The sequence below is a fragment of the Schistocerca cancellata genome, chromosome 3 (genome assembly GCF_023864275.1).
Source record: "Schistocerca cancellata isolate TAMUIC-IGC-003103 chromosome 3, iqSchCanc2.1, whole genome shotgun sequence".
NCBI classification, from domain to species: Eukaryota; Metazoa; Arthropoda; class Insecta; order Orthoptera; family Acrididae; genus Schistocerca; species Schistocerca cancellata.
In genome coordinates, this window is record NC_064628.1 from 902,961,325 (window position 1) to 902,978,059 (window position 16,735).

At 39.0% G+C, this 16,735-nt stretch overlaps 1 non-coding gene across 1 annotated transcript; it reads left to right on the top strand.

Moving 5' to 3' along the window:
* The first annotated feature begins 209 nt into the window (after nt 1–209).
* On the top strand, nt 210–372 carry LOC126178482 (U1 spliceosomal RNA). The gene has a single exon (XR_007536379.1). It is a non-coding gene; the product is annotated as a U1 spliceosomal RNA (small nuclear RNA).
* Nucleotides 373–16,735: the final 16,363 nt, after the last annotated feature.

Below are 16,735 nucleotides of genomic sequence, written 5' to 3' on the forward strand. Positions count from 1 at the left end.
GAAGGAACACAGTTTTCATCTAAAGGCGTCTTTAGAGCTGTTACCCCACCCCCGATGAAATGGAATAGCGTTGTCGGAAGACAAATAATTCTCTAAATTTACTGGCTGTGTGTATTGAAGGAGTGGCCCACACAATGTGAATAGTCATACGCACTCGATTTTTGATGTACCCTGTGTGACATAAAATTGAACGTTTTCACAAATAAGGCATACTTACCTGGCACAGGGGATACCGTGATGACGAAGGCGGTTCCTCCAGGACGAGGCTCTACCATTGCACTTTGGTTGGGCTGACCCCTGCGATTACCCCTAATGTGGGTAACTCGGGTGCATTATTTTTGATAGTCGGGACTGCTTTTGCGCAGACCCGGTCTATTCTTCGATTTAAACAAATGTTATTCACTACATGCGAATCATAAATTAAGTATCAATATTAACTAGGTGGTTATTCATTCTATCAACTGAGTAACAACATACGCATGAGTTCAAATTTGCCTTTTGTCATTTCACAGACCATTTAGTACAGTGGTTCCCAACTTGAGTTTGACTCTTGACTTGTATAGTGAGCATATGTATATTATGACATTCATCTACCATCATTGCCACTTTTAGATGGTTGTCATTAAGATGAGGCACTTTCAGTGCTGCCACAGTCGGTCAGACTGGAGATTGAACCAATTAGTTCAAAACTAGTCATCAAAATATATGCTGTGACAGATTTGTAAACAAACACTTCATGAAGCAAAATGGATGCTATGCTGGGTCCTACATGAACAAAATGTTGAAATTGCAAAAGTCTTCACTCCTGCCAGTTCAGAAGCACTGTTACAAGTCTTGCAATATGTTGACTTACAAATAGTACACCTTCAAGTATAGTGCACACATTTTAATTTGGTTGATTTTAAATGGGAATGTAGGATGTGTATGAAGCAAGTGTCACTACAGAGAGGAGTGGTTCAGAGGAAGCATACTTAGTAGTGAGCATCTGTCCTCTATGTAGATAGTTAGCTTTCTTCTAACAAACAGCTGTATGTAACTCTCTGAATACACAGAGAACTGCTTCATCATTCAATAAAAAAAAGGTTTGTTACAGATATGATGTATCAATTGCCTCACTGACTCATTAGTCTGTGGTTTAACAAAAATCAAAATACCTACAACAAACTAAACACCATTAAACTTCCGTGATTTTAAAATTGTAAGTGTTCAAGGAAAATTCACTGTATTCTGTAATTTAGTTAGGTGGGTGTTACTGTTGATGACTGCAACACGTGTGCATGGAGAGGAGGGGGGGGGGGGGCAGAGGGGTACTACCAAATGTTTGATTGCACTCAGAGGTAACTGTCTCAGAATGGTTGTGAAGCACTGATTTAGTACAATAGTACCAGACATTGTCAGATATGTTACAGAAATAACGCACACACATGTATATAAAACATTAAGAAAGTAGGAGAGGATTAGGCAAGGATAGGGCTGGAAGTTGGCCATGGCTTAATTGAGGAACCATCACAGGATTCGTCTGGTTGGGGAAACCATGGAAAATTCAAGTCAAGGTGACCGGACAGGCAACAAACTCTGGTCCTCCCAAATGTGGGTCCAGTACAGTGAGACTGGTGTGGCCACAATGCTCGGTACACGATTGGACAGGGGATCACAAATACGTAGACTTGAAGTCTGATCTGCGATTGCAAAATGCACAAGTAAATAAATCGACAATAATTTTTGAAAACATATTTCATCTGTTTCCAACTGTTGTGAGTTTCTCAAGATGGAACCACGCAGTGAGCATCGTGGTCAGTATTTGGAAAATGAGTATCTAATTGAAATGTATTGCATTATAATGTCACACTTTATTTTACCTTAATAACTGGTTTTGGTTCAAGTGCTAAACATGTTCAGATCAAATAAGTAAATGTCATGTTAAGTGTGGTCATCTATACTACTAAAACTCTATCCCAGAACCTGGTATACCAAATGTAGCATAAAGGCAACAAAAATTTCATTTTCAATATTTAATGTAATTATGGACGCAATTTAAAATGCTGCTGTGTAATTTACTCATCAAAAGCAATAATCTCATGTTAAAAGTTCAACATAGGAATTATTACAGCCTGCCTGTTTTCAGGCAGCAAACTGACAGCATGCAAATACACCGACTTCATTCATCCAGTATTTGAGAATGAGAGCACTTAGTGACTTCCAACAAACTTTACACGTTATTGCAATCCTTTATGAGACTTTCTTTTGTGGACTCCTATCCATACAAAAGATGATAAGGCATGCCATGCCATCTCACTCATACCAACCATATCAAAAATTGTATGCACTAACAGATGACCCAGCACTTCAAGAAAAATAATCTACTTAGCTCCTCACAATATGATTTCAGACCTCATCTTTCCACTGTCACAGCAGTTGAGAATGTCATCACAGAAATATATAACTCTCTTGAATCTAAGAAAAACACCCTGTGCAACTCTTTGAGATTTGAAGAAATCTTTTGACACTGTCTCCCATAATATACGTGTAAAAAAGCTCCAATACTACGGAGTTGGAGAGGATGCTCTTCATCTTATTGAGTCATACCAAAGCAACAGAAAGCAGATGGTAACTATAAACAACCACAGGTCAGACTCCTAAACTGTTACACAACGTGTCCCACAGGGCTCAGTACTGGGTCTAGTCCTGTTCATTGTATACCGGTATATAAATGACTTACCCTCATTTTGCCTTGTCAGGCAGAACTGTATGCAGATTTTGATACAACTCTAACCACACAAGCTGATGATCCAGAGGAGCTGTGACATAATGTAAATGTAGCAGTGGACCAATGCACTAACTGGTTCCAGACAAATTATTTACAAATTAATAACAAGAAAACTGAAGATACTGTTTCCGATTTAAGTGTCTCCAATGAACATCAAAAAACAAACAAACTATTAGGTTTCCACATATATCAGAAACTTAGATGGATGAGTCATACAGAAAAATTGTGCTCAAAACTTTCTTGAGTAATTTATATGCTGCTCTAACAAAGGAATAATGTAAGCAAAACTTTACTAGTATATGCGTATTTTGCATTTTTCCACCCCCCCTCCCCCCCCTTGCCTATGGAACTCTTCTATGGGGTAATGGCCCCAGCTCAAGAACTGTGCTCAAGTGGCAAAAAAAAGCTATCAGATGTATAGCAGCACTGACTCCACAAGAATCCTGCAATGATCACTTTAAAGACCTCAATATTATGACAGTCACAAGCCTCTATATGTATAGTTGCCTTCTCAGTGTGAAAAAGAATTTAAATAATTTTAACCTTAAGATGTCTGTACATGATAACAACACAAGAAATGGGCAATCAATTGATATACCCTACAGCAGGCTAGCTAAGGTTCACAATAGCCACAAATATCTAGGCCCCAGATATTTCAGTAGACTCCCGAAGGCTGCCCATTCTGTTCCCTTTAATACAGTTAGGGATGTTCTATCAGAGTGGTTTAAGGAGGAAGCATACTACTCCATAAAGGAGTATGATGAATCAGATTTAAATGAAATGAACTTCTGACTACCATCATTCTACGCTGTAATAAATTACTCGTCACGAGTTTCCTGTATATATAATTTTCAAATATGTAACAATGTGTCATGCAAATACCATGAAATTTTATGTATTTAGCTTTGTATTTAAATAATTACATCAGTAACAAGTAAAATGATTGAAGGTGAATAAATTCAGACATTTGCAATATATCTAGCACAATGTCAAAACCAGTTTTGCTGATATGCCATCTACAGCCTCTGCATTTGTTACTTTTTTAGTGCTCTGTTTCTGAAACTTTCAGTTCATATGTACGGAGTAGGTATAAGTTGTCAGCCATCCTTTTGGGACTTTCCATGCTCTTTGGCATTGATGTTTTGTTTTAAAAGTTTCTTGGCTATAGCTGCATAGTGCTGATTGAAAATATTACATACCTGTGGATCCGTCACTTCTTTTACCCCCTTATCAGTTTTACAGTTGTATCTCTCAGGATATGTGACTCTTTCCTGTTCTCTCATTTATATAATTCCAGGCTGTTTTATAGATGTTAGACTAAATTTGTATTTAAAGTTTTTGTTGGCTAGCCTTTGCTTCTCTCATCATCCTAGTGTATGCTTTATTCTTTCTTGCAACTGTAACCCTCATGGCTGTCCTGTCCTTTATCTTTACGGTAATTTTAATACAGCTCAATCAGTTCATTTCTTGCTTTTTTAAACTTCTATGGTGCACCGTTTTTGTTTGGTTTACCCCTAATTTTAGGACAGGGTACATCTATGTGGTGTTTTAGAGCAACAGAGAAAGATTCCCAGCTCTTTTCTAAACTGGCCTTTATATACACATCATCCCACTTTTCTGCTTTCTACAAAATTGCTAGCCCACTCAAATTGCCAAGTTTACATTGTCTAAGTTCAGCCATTATTTTGGTCTCAATTTTTATATCATCTCACAGTTCAATTGTTTGTCAAAACTGGCCTGCAACAACAGTATTCACAACCTGAACGTTTTGTCTCTCTGCATGTATATTTGACAAAATGTGATCTATTAATGTGCTTGATGTTTCTTGTTGGATTTTCCACATGACAACAGAGAGTCCTCATAAAGTCATGAAAACTTCTTGTGTAGCCACTGTCTTTCAACATATCAAATTTATTATAAAAATTTGTTTCTTCATTACTTTATGCACTAGCACATCAACTTCCAATAAAAAGCTTTCACTGCTTGAGCTAGATGACTGATCTCTTCCTATTAAAAGGCATCCCCCCCCCCCCTCCCTCATGAATTCATTTGTGCTCCTGTTATTTAAAAGTAAAAATCTATGCAATTTGATATCTTTTGTGGAGGAGTGCCAGCTCCTGCTTTGCTACTTCAGCAGCTAGTAACACTTCAAAGTACTCAGGTGCTTGAAGCTGTTTTTTTCAGAATCGGAGTTTTACATCTCTCTCTCTCTCTCTCTCTCTCTCTCTCTCTCTCTCTCTCTCTCTCTCTCTCTGTGTGTGTGTGTGTGTGTGTGTGTGTGTGTGTGTGAGGAGGGGGTGGGGGGGAGGTGGAGGGCACTAATTTGCAGGTGCCCTGTTTAGCACCCGTGATTTATTAATGTATATGGAATAAAAGTGGCTGGATTTAGGGAAGACATGAACGGTCCACACTACACAGTCATTAGAAATCTTCACCATCTGTGCGTGCATCATCGTCTACATCTACATACAGAAGGATACTCTACAAATCACACTTAAGTGCTTGGCAGAGAATTCATCAAACCACTTTCACAATAATTGTCTATTATACCAATCTCAAACAAGACATGGAAAAAACGAACACCTATATCTTTCTGTGTGAGCTCTGATTCCCGTTATTTTATTACGTTGATTGTTTCTTCCTATGTAGGCTGGCATCAACAAAATAATTTTGCACTCAGAGAAGAAAGTTGGTGTTTGTAGCTTTGCGAGACTTCCACCACAACAAGAAATGTCTTTGTTTTAATGATGTCCACCCGAAATCCTGTATCATGACAGTCACTCTCTCTCCCCTATTTCTCAATAACACAAAATGTGCTGCTATTCTTTGAACTTTCTTGAGGTACTCCATCCTATCTGGTAAGGATCCCACACCATGCAGCAGTACTCCAAAAAGAGGATGAACAAGTGTAGTGTAGCCAGTCTCTCTAGTACATCTGTTGCATCTTCTAAGTGTTCTGCCAATAAAACAGTCTTTGGTTCGTCTTCCCCACAACATTTTCTCAGTGTTCTTTCCCATTTAAGTTGTTCACAATTGTAATTCCTAGGTATTTAATAGAATTTATGGCCTTTAGATTTGACAGTTTCATCCTGTAACTTAAGTTTAATGGATTCATTTTAGCATTTGTATGGATGACCTCATACTTTTCATTACTTAGGGTCAATTGTCAATTTTCACACCATCTTCTCTAAATCATTTTATAATTTGTTTTGATCTTCTAATGATTTTACAACACGATAAATGACAGCATCATCTGCAAACAGCCTAAGATGGCTGCTCAGATTGTCTTCTAAATCACTTATATAGATAAGCGGCAGCAGAGGACATATAACACTACCTTGGGGAACCCCAGAAGACACCTCTATTTTACTCTAAGACTGTCTGTCAGTTATTACGATTTGTGTCTCTCTCACAGAAAATCACAAATCCAGTCATATTACTGAGACAATATTCCACAAGCATACAATTTGACTACAAGCCACTTGTGAGTTACAGCGTCAAAAGCCTTCTGCAAATCTAGAAATACAGAATCAATTTGAAATCCCTTTTCAATAGCAGCAGAGTAAAGAGCTAGATGTGTTTCACAAGAGCAATGTTTTCTAAACCCTTGTTGACTGTGTGTCAATAGACTGTTCTTGTACAGATAATTCATAATGTTTGAACACAATATACGTTCCAAAATCCTGCTCCATGTCAACATTAATCATATGAGCCTGTAATTTAGAGGATTATTCCTGCTGTCTTTCTTGAATGTTGGTGAAACCTGTGCAACTTTCCAGTCTTTGAGTATGGATCTTTTCATCGCACGAGTGGTTGTAAATGATCGTTAAGTATGGAGCTACTGCATCTGCATAGATTGAAAGGAACCTAACTGGTACACAGTCTGGACTGCTTTTATTGAGTGATTTAAGTTGCTTCACTACTCTGAGAATATCTATTGTCTTCTTTGGTGAAGGAATTTCAGAAGGCTGTGTTTAGTAACTCTGCTTTGGCAGCATTGTCATTGATAGTATTTCTATTGCTACTGCACGGAGAACACATTGACTGTGTCTTGCCACTTGCATATTTTATATATGACCTCAGATGTCAATAATTCAGTTGTTGACGTTCTCCTATTTGCACTACTGGCACATCAAGTCCCCTCAGGATTGTTTTATTTTACTGATATAATGACGAGTTGGAACATGTTATCTATCATTGCAGGTAATTGGCAGGTGAACTCTTTTTGTGTTAGTTATATGGAAACTTAAGTGGTGTTCCTGTGGGACTAATGTCTGCTGTTGGAAGGCTTCATGTTGTAATACTGAAGTCTGTGATGCATACTGAGAGGTGAATGAGGATAGATGATCGAATTATAGCAGACACGTTGTCACTGTGGATAAATGTATTGCAGATAAGCACATACTTACAATGAACAGAATGGCACTATCATCTTTACACCAAGATGTTTTGGCACATACTACCAAGCTGCACCAAATGGCACATGCAGAAAAGAGAAAAACAATCTGGAAATCCTTTGGTATCCGAATGCTCTGGCAATGGTCACCGTATTAACTAAACAGAATTGCAACAAGATACTGCCTGTAAAAAATTTATAGTGAATACAGTCAGTAGCACAGAAGTAATACATTTAACTGTCATATGTAATGCACCAGTTTTTCATGCATCTCACTGTTTATGAGCATGTCTCCTGAACTGTGATAGGTAGGTGTTTCTTGCTCCACAGTGACCGTTGCCTGGCAGTAAGGTGTAAGTATGCCAAGTTTGGATAAAATTGGTCCTGTGTTTCACAAGGAGATGTGGCACAACCTTTTCATAAAATGAATGGATTATTAATATACAGCATGTACTGAATTATTATCTCAAAATAATAGTGTGTATAAATTGTATTTACTATCTTAGACCTAACTTGCCTTATAATGTGATCGAATTATAGCAGACACATTGTCACTGTGGATGAATGTATTGCAGATAAACACATACTTACAATGTGCTACTGACTGTATTCACTATAAATTTTTTACAGGCAGTATCTTGTTGCAATTCTGTTTAGTTAATGGGGTGACCATTGCCAGAGCATTGGGATACAAACTATTTACTAAATCATGATTTATAGGACCAACTGCTTTATTTTATTGTATTTACTTGTTTATTTATTCATCCGACCATCATTCTGTGATTATAAAGGAACTGTAATGGTAATACAATAAATCAAAATTTATGTACACATAGAGGATACGACAGGTAAAGGAACCATCTCAGAGTATCTGCCTGAAATAATTTAGGAAAACCACTGAGAACTTAAACCAGGATGGAATGTAACAATATTATGGAAAGGACAGTTGCCACTCACCATATATGGGAGATTGAGTCGCAGATAGGCACAACAAAACGACTGTCACAAATAAAGCTTTCGGCCCAGGATGGCCGGACAGAGCAAAGCCTATCCCCCCAAATATCAGGTTACTTTCTCAACAGCTGCACTGACTCATTTGTCTGGTCCCTATTGAAGAACATTCTTTGATTTAAATATAATATACTTCAGATAACTTTTATCATAAAAAACAACTTCATTTTTTGCCACTGCACGCACTAAAAAAAATCCACCTTTGACTCCTGGACAATGAAGAGACCTTTCACAAACTCCTGTCTGTTCGGAAAATGACTCCAGGCCCATAAATGTGCTACTATGCTCCACGCGTATCTTCATGTCCTCTCCTCAGTCCACCTGAAAAACTGAACCAGTATCTCCCCTTGGTGAGAGAGATGTTGAACTAAGCAAAATGACAAGACATTACTACCATGCACTTTAAATCTTTACACACGATTTCCTTGTAAAAGCATACACCGTGATCACATAATGTAATGTGACAGAATGCTGTAGTTATCTGTAGTGGACTGACAAGACAGCCAGTCCACAGTGACGGGTAACCGAAAGGCACGCGTACACACACGCCGGCTGGCGTGAGTTCTGGAACAGGATACGTATGAATGCACTAAAGAAAAGTACGTATCGTCTGTTTACTTAACTTTAATTCATCCTTGTGGTACATCACTATTGACGATACAAGTGAGACTCTCTCCAGATATGGTTAATGGCGCCTTGCTAGGTCGTAGCCATGGACTTCGCTGAAGGCTATTCTAACTGTCTCTCGGCAAATGAGAGAAAGGCTTCGTCAGTGTAGTCGCTAGCAAAGTCGTCGTACAACTGGGCGAGTGCTAGTCCATCTTTTTAGACCTGCCATGTGGTGGCGCTAGGTCTGCAATTACTGACAGTGGCGACACGCGGGTCCGACATGTACTAATGGACCGCGGCTGATTTAAAGCTACCACCTAGCAAGTGTGGTGTCTGGCGGTGACACCACATTATCCTTGTTCATTATTATTCACTAAGTAATCTTTAACTGTGTAGTAACCATTACATACGAAGAACATTTCTGCTGCCTTTTAAAAAGATTAATTTAAGTAATCGCATTAATTTCCTTTATCAGTTTTAGTAATGTCTCTCAGGCACAACTCAAGCACACTTGACCACTACCTCTGGCCTCTGCGTCAACATTCCCTGAGAATCAGATCCAAACAAACCACTCCTCGTGCCTCCCTTTCTCTCATCGTCAACTGCTAGGCTGGCGGCAAGAAGTGGTGGTGGCAGCACTGACTGCAAGCTGAGGGGAGTGGTAGGAAGGGGAGAAGCAATAAGAATGAGGGAGTAGGGAAGTGGCGCTCAGCCAGTGACGATGCATGACACCTCAGTAAACAAACCATTCCATCTACTGAGACAAAAATGAGATTTCCAGTGTTTTCTTTTTTTTTTTTTTTTTTTTTTTTTTTCAAATTTCCCTGACACATTTGTAATTCACTAATATTCCCCGATTTCCAGAATTTCTGGTAACCCTGTTATTTCACTCATCTTTTTGGTGGTACAAGTGTTAAATTGGAGCAATAATCCTGGGTTTTCCTTTGTAAAGGAACATTTGTAAACAGAGTTAAGCTTTTCACCTTTGCTACCTTCAATTTCAGTTCCTGTCTCATTCACTAACTAAGGAATGGACACTAACTCTGGTGCCACTAATAGACTTTATATTTGAGTTGTACCTCGTTTTTTTGTCTCCAGTTCAAGTTGACTCTTAGAACTTGTCAAAATAACCAATTTCTGAAATAACCGATTTTTTTATTGCTACTACATACAGTAATAAATGTAGCCTTCGAACAAAGATTAAAAATTCTTATGAAGGTGAAGGAGTAGGAGATCTAAATCGAAATAGGGTTGAGGCTGTGGCAGAAATCAGTCTGTCTCAAGCAAAGATGGCGATGGTGAAAGAGATGGGTGTAGAGACAGTGAGAGTGAAGTCACCACTTGATGACTTCTTCACATCATCACTTTTGTATGGTATCAACTTTCTACCCTGAAGCAACCACAAAATTAAGGATTTGGTTGTTATCCCACGTTTATAGAATGTCAATATAATTGTAGATATATCAATCGAGTTCACTTTCTCTTCCAAGGGACTGGACACTTTGGTGCCACTAACGGCCTTCACATTTGACCAGAATTTCCTCAGATTTTGTGAAATGTCATTTGACAGTATTTTGCTATGCTAGTCACCGAAGGCATCACGCAGTGTTCTCTTGACAGCCAAAGGTGCTTCTTTCTGTATCTCTTTACCTATAGCCCCATACTTTGTTTTAAACCTATTATGCAGTGATCTCTGTTTCTTTAGAAGTTTCTTTACAGGGACCATATACCATGGATGTACCCTCCCAATATGAACTGTTCTACTGGGTACATACCTATCCAGCACGTGGTCAACTAATCTTTTAAACTTGAGCCATAGTTCCTACATGCTCCTGCCCTGTGATGGAAGTTGTAGTTCCTCACTGACATATGACACTACTGACTTTTTATCTAGTTTACTAAACGAAGAGCACAACATACTGATGGCATTCTTTCTGCCAGTATCTTTGGGTGTTGATTCCATGTTAGATGACAAAAAAATGGCTCTGAGCACTATGGGACTTAACTTCTGAGGTCATCAGTCCCCTAGAACTTAGAACTACTTAAACCTAACTAACATAAGGACATCACACACATCCATGCCCGATGCAGGATTCGAATCTTCGGCCGTAGTGGTCACGCGGTTCCAGACTGTAGCATGCTAGATGACAATTTCCATCCCAAAATACTTTGTTTTTTTATACGGTTATAGATCATGTATGCTAACACAACTGTTGTTCTTCCTCTTAATATGCTGAAATGCACACCATTTGTTTTCTTTACATTCAACATTACTTTATTACATACTGCCAGATGGTATACATAAAGTTCTGGTGTTTAATCAGTGACTAAGATGTTGCCATCAACAGAAAAGAGAACTTTTTCTGCATGTTTTATACTATTGCAAAAGCTATTGATATCTAATAACAGAAGTCGACCCAATCCACTGCCTTAGGAACAGCTATGTTTATACATTTCTTGCCTTACAATTGTATTACTAAAAATTAATCATCGTCAGATGTGTGAACTACCTCTAGCCTTTGCAATCCATTTTCCAGGTAAGCCTGGAATCACTCCTTAGGTATTCATCTTATACCTAGTACTTCTAATTTGTTTAGTTGTGGTCAGCAGTGTCAAACACCATGGACAATCCCAAAATATACCCATAATACACTCTTCTTTGTCAAGAGCTTCAAGTACCATTTTGGGAACTATGTAATGACCAATACTGTACTCATCCTGCTTCGGTAAGCAAAGTGTGCTTTGCTGGAAGCTTGTATTTATTCATGTAACTGATTAGTATATCTATCATGACTATTTCTATTATGTTTGAGAATTAAGACAGTAGTGAAACTGACCAATAGTTCTTAATATTCTCCACATAAGCCTACCTTTCGTTAGTAAGGGCACAAATCAAGCATGCAATCCGTGCTCTAGGAAAAATACCTGATCTAGAGGACCCATTTGTTATCTTTGTAAACAGATCTTGTATGCTATCTATGCACAACTTCAGAACTGGGACTGGAATGCCGTCTGTGCCTGCTGACTTCTTATTTGTTTAATCAATGTACTGCCTTCCTGACTTAAAGTTCTTGCTTGCTGTGTAAATCATTGTGGGTGCTACATGTGTTACATTTTAGGCACATTTTTCAGCAGCTTCTTTGCAATACCAGAGAAATAATCATTTACAAAATTGGCTGCTGAGGGCTTTCAATTTTTCCACCCCCATCTTTGATTTGTATTTTGTCTGCCTATTCTAGTTTCTTATTCTTTAACATCCCGCACGACTTTGCTTTTATTTTCTGCATTATATATTTTGTCACAGAATGATTTTTTCATAGCAAACAATATGCATCTGCATATTTTTTTCATACATGTCTATAAGAATAATCAAGGAACTGTGGATTACAATGAGGTGACAAGTCATGGGATATCTCCTAATATCATGTCAGACCTTCTTTTGCTCGGCATAGTGCAGAAACTTGACATGGGATGGACTCAATAAGTTGCTTGAAGCCCCCTCGACAAATATTGAACCATGCTCCCTCTATGTTGTTGTGGTCTTCAGTCCAGAGACTGGTTTGATGCAGCTCTCCATGCTACACTATCCTGTGCAAGCTTCTTCATCTCCCAGTACCTACTGCAACCTACATCCTTCTTTATCTGGTTCGTGTATTCATCTCTTGGTCTCTCTCTGCGATTTTTACCCTCCCTGCAGCACTCCAATACTAAATTGGTGATCCCTCGATGCCTCAGAACACGTCCTGCCAACCAATCCCTTCTTCTAGTCAAGTTGTGCCGCAGATTTCTCTTCTTCCCAATTCTATTCAGTACCTCCTCATTAGTTATGTGAACTACCCATTTAATCTTCAGCATTCTTGTGTTGCATCACATTTCGAAAGCTTCTGTTCTCTTCTTCTCTAAACTATTTAACTTATCGTCCATGCGTCACTTCCACAAATGGCTACACTCCACACAAATACTTTCAGAAACGACTTCCTGACACTTAAATCTATACTAGATGTTAACAAATTTCTCTTCTTCAGAAACACTTCCCTTGCCATTGGCAGTATACATTTTATATCCTCTCTACTTCGACCATCATCAGTTATTTTGCTCCCCAAATAGCAAAACTCATCTACTACTGTAAGTGTGTCATTTCCTTACCTAATTCCCTCAGCATCACCCACTTTAATTCAACTGCATTCCATTATCCTAGTTTTGCTTTTGTTGATGTTCATTTTATATCCTCCTTTCAAGACACTGTCCATTCCATTCAACTGTTCTTCCAGGTTCTTTGCTGTCTCTGCGAGAATTACGATGTCATTGGCAAACCTCAAAGTTTTTATTTCTTCTCCATGGATTTTAATTCCTACACTGAATTTTTCTTTTGTTTCCTTTACTGCTTGCTCACTATTCAGGTTGAATAACATTGGGGATAGGTTGAATAACACTGGGGATAGGCTACAACCCTGTCTCAGTCCCTTCCCAACCACTGCTTACCTTTCATGCCCCTTGACTCTTGTAACTGCCATCTGATTTCTGTACAAATTATAAATAGCCTTTTGCTCCCTGTATTTGACCCCTGCCACCTTCAGAATCTTCCAGTCCTCTATATCTGTCCATAATAGCAAAAATGATGGCAGTGCATGATTTTATGCATGAACTGACCTCTTGGCTGTGTCCCATAAATGTTCAATGATACTCATCTCGGGAAATCTGAGTGGCCAAATCATTTGCTTGAATTGCACAGAATGTACTGACATGGCGCATTGTCACCCATCACTGTTTGGGAACATGAAGTGCATGAATGGCTGCAAATGGTCTCCAAGTAACAGAACATAACCATTTCCAACCAAGGATCAGTTCAGTTGGACCAGAGGGCCCAGCCTATTCATGTAAACACAGCCCACACCATACAGAGCCACTACCTGCTTGTGTACTGCCTTGTTGACAACTTGGGTCCATGGCTTCATGTGGTCTGCACCACATTCAAAACCTACCATAAGCTCTTACCAGCTGAAATCAGGACTCATCTGATCAGGCCACAGTTTTCTAGTTGGCTAGGGTCCATATGATATGGTCACAAGCCCAGGAGAGTCACTGAAGGGGATGCCGTACTATTAGCAAAGGCATCACAACGGCCGTCTGCTGCCATAATGCAAAATTTTGCTGCACTGTTCTAACCGAAAGTCGCACATCCCACATTGATTTCTGTGGTTATTTCATTCAGTGTTACTTATGTGTTAGCACTGACAAATCTACATAAATGCTGCTGCTCTCAGTCATTATGTGAAGACCATCGGCCACTGCCTTGTCCACGGAGAGAGGCAAAGACTGAAACATGGTATTCTCAGCACACTCTTGACACTGTGGATCTTGGAATATAGAATTCCCTAATGATTTCCTAAATGGAACATTCCATGCATCTACCTCCAACTGCCATTTTGTGTTCAAAGTCTGTTAACTCCTGTTGTGGAGACATAATCAAATCAAAAACCTTTCCACACAAATCACCAGAGTAAAATTGACAGACCCACCACTGCCTTTTACACTTTGTGTATGTTATACTACCGCCATGGGTATATGTGCATATCGCTATCCCATCACTTTTGTCACCTCAGTGTAGCATAATATAGTGCTTTTGTAAAGAAATGAGAAATTTAAATGTTTGGGAGGACTTTCTAATACCTGCAGTTACACTTACATTATCCTCATCAGCTACAGTAGAAATGGTTACTTTTGGAGATGTCTCCTCAAAAATTAATTCAAATGACATGCAGAATATTGAGAACTTAACATCTAAATTATTCTCCGTGTATACTTACCCAGCTTTGATTTGCCAATGCCCTAGAAAAAGTATGTATCTTATATTCCGAGAAAATTCTTTGGTAGGCCTACAGTTTTGCAGGTTTTAGCAAGGTTGTCTTTCATTTCGGTATTTGACAGTAATGATCCGAAACACCAAGGTCTCTTGTATATACTTTACAATTTTCCCTGTCAAGATTTGTAAGTACATGGCATAAAACTGATGTTGAAAATTTTAATACCCAATACTATTCATGTTGGATGAAATGTGATCAAAATACCAACGAAATTATTACTAATTTCGTTCTGAACACCTGTGTTAATATTCATGTCACCACATATTATTATGTTACTTTTGGGGCTGCAAAGCTTTCCAGGGCTTCAGTTAATTTGTCAACGTAAGTGCTCACATAAGCAATAAGTGCTTAGTACACACACAGAACAATTAACTTCTTACAGAAGTCTAGCCTAGTCAGCTCAACAGCTGTCAATTCAAAATGTTTATCTACACTAATTGTGCTCAGATCTTCTCTAGCTTTAAAATATCAGCTACCTCCAATATAAATATATGCTCCTCCACCCTTTAAGATAGTTCTACAGTGGCACCATGCTCATTCATATGACAATAGCACTTCACACTAGAATTCGTCATCTCTACACCAGTGCTGTTCAACTTCAAGCTGGCATACTTTATTTTTAATGGTCTGCACATTTGATGAATAACAGGTAATTCCGAGCAAATTTCTTTTGTGTTTGTGCACTTCAGTGTGTAACATTCTATTTTCGGCATACACAATGAAGAAATCTCAAAACTGGCTGAGAAAGGTTTAAGAGAGGGGAATCTGTTGTCACATTTTATCTTAGAAGTTCTAGTTCTCCTACTCATGACTACAGATACTTGATCACGTATGACCCCACATCCACCTGCTGTACTCTCATTAATCATCTCCACCATTTCACTTTGCCGCACCTGCTGAGGTGCAGACCGTGCCTAATGTTGCCCATTCCCCAACAGTAGCCACTAGCATTAGTGCAATGTCTGCCTGATCGACAGTCATCAGTGACATCACCAGCCCTGCACTGCCTTGACATACAGCACTGCCAAGACAAGGCTGATCGTGCTGCTGGAATACCTCTACTGTACTGTACTGTACTGTACTCACATTGGTGCCACCCCTTAGGGAAGCTATCTTACTCAGGTCACCACTACATTGTAGGACCTCCCCTATGCAAGCTGTTAGCTGCCCCCATCCACTATACTACATGATCATCTTTCCTGAAATCCTCTGGCAAAGGCCCAAACCCTAAATCACCTCAGTCCAGAGCTTGGCTTGAAAATGCTGATGACCTGATACTTCTCCCCTAACTAGTCCTGTAATTGATGGCCTACACCTCTGCCATGACTGCAACCTAGCAGCAGCACTCTCTGCTTCCCAATATTAGTGATATTCCTAACCTTCCTACTAAAGGAGAAAACCTGCAGCACATTTTCTACTCGGACACCATTTTGAGACTCCTCTTCCCTCAACTCTGGCAGCTGGAACCTGTCACTGGTAGACTCAAAAAATCTTTCAGACCACACCTTCATCATCCCACTATTTGCCAGTTTCCAACCACAACCCTGCCCCACTGCCTTCACTCATCATCACTAGCTCTCTCCTAGCTTGTTCCAAATATGTCTGAGGGGCACAGAGCTTGCTTTCTTACTGCTCTATTAATCAATTTCTGTTACATATTTGGTAGTTCCTGAAGAGGGCCTCAGTGACCTCCTCACTAATCCCCCCCCCCTTTTTCCTGAATGAAACCATTTACTACAGCTCGCACAAGGCAGTCTGCTCCTTACTTTTCTATAACAGCTCCTACAGTTTCCACTCATGGTCAAATGATATCTATAGCAGGGGAAAAATAAATATATATGTACAACTAAGGGAACAGGTTATTTCACTATAAAAACAAAGTACCCTATCAAAAGAGTAGAATTTTAAAACCAGACAACCAAAGAATTCCGCAAGGTCACAAAATATGCTAACAAAATAATTTTTCCTTGTTTAATTCTACCAAGGTTTTATTTATGAGACCTTTTTAGAGTTTCTTTGTGAATAATCCTTCATAGAAGCCAAAGTGAGAGGCTGTTAACAATTTGTAATATACCCTATTCACTGTAA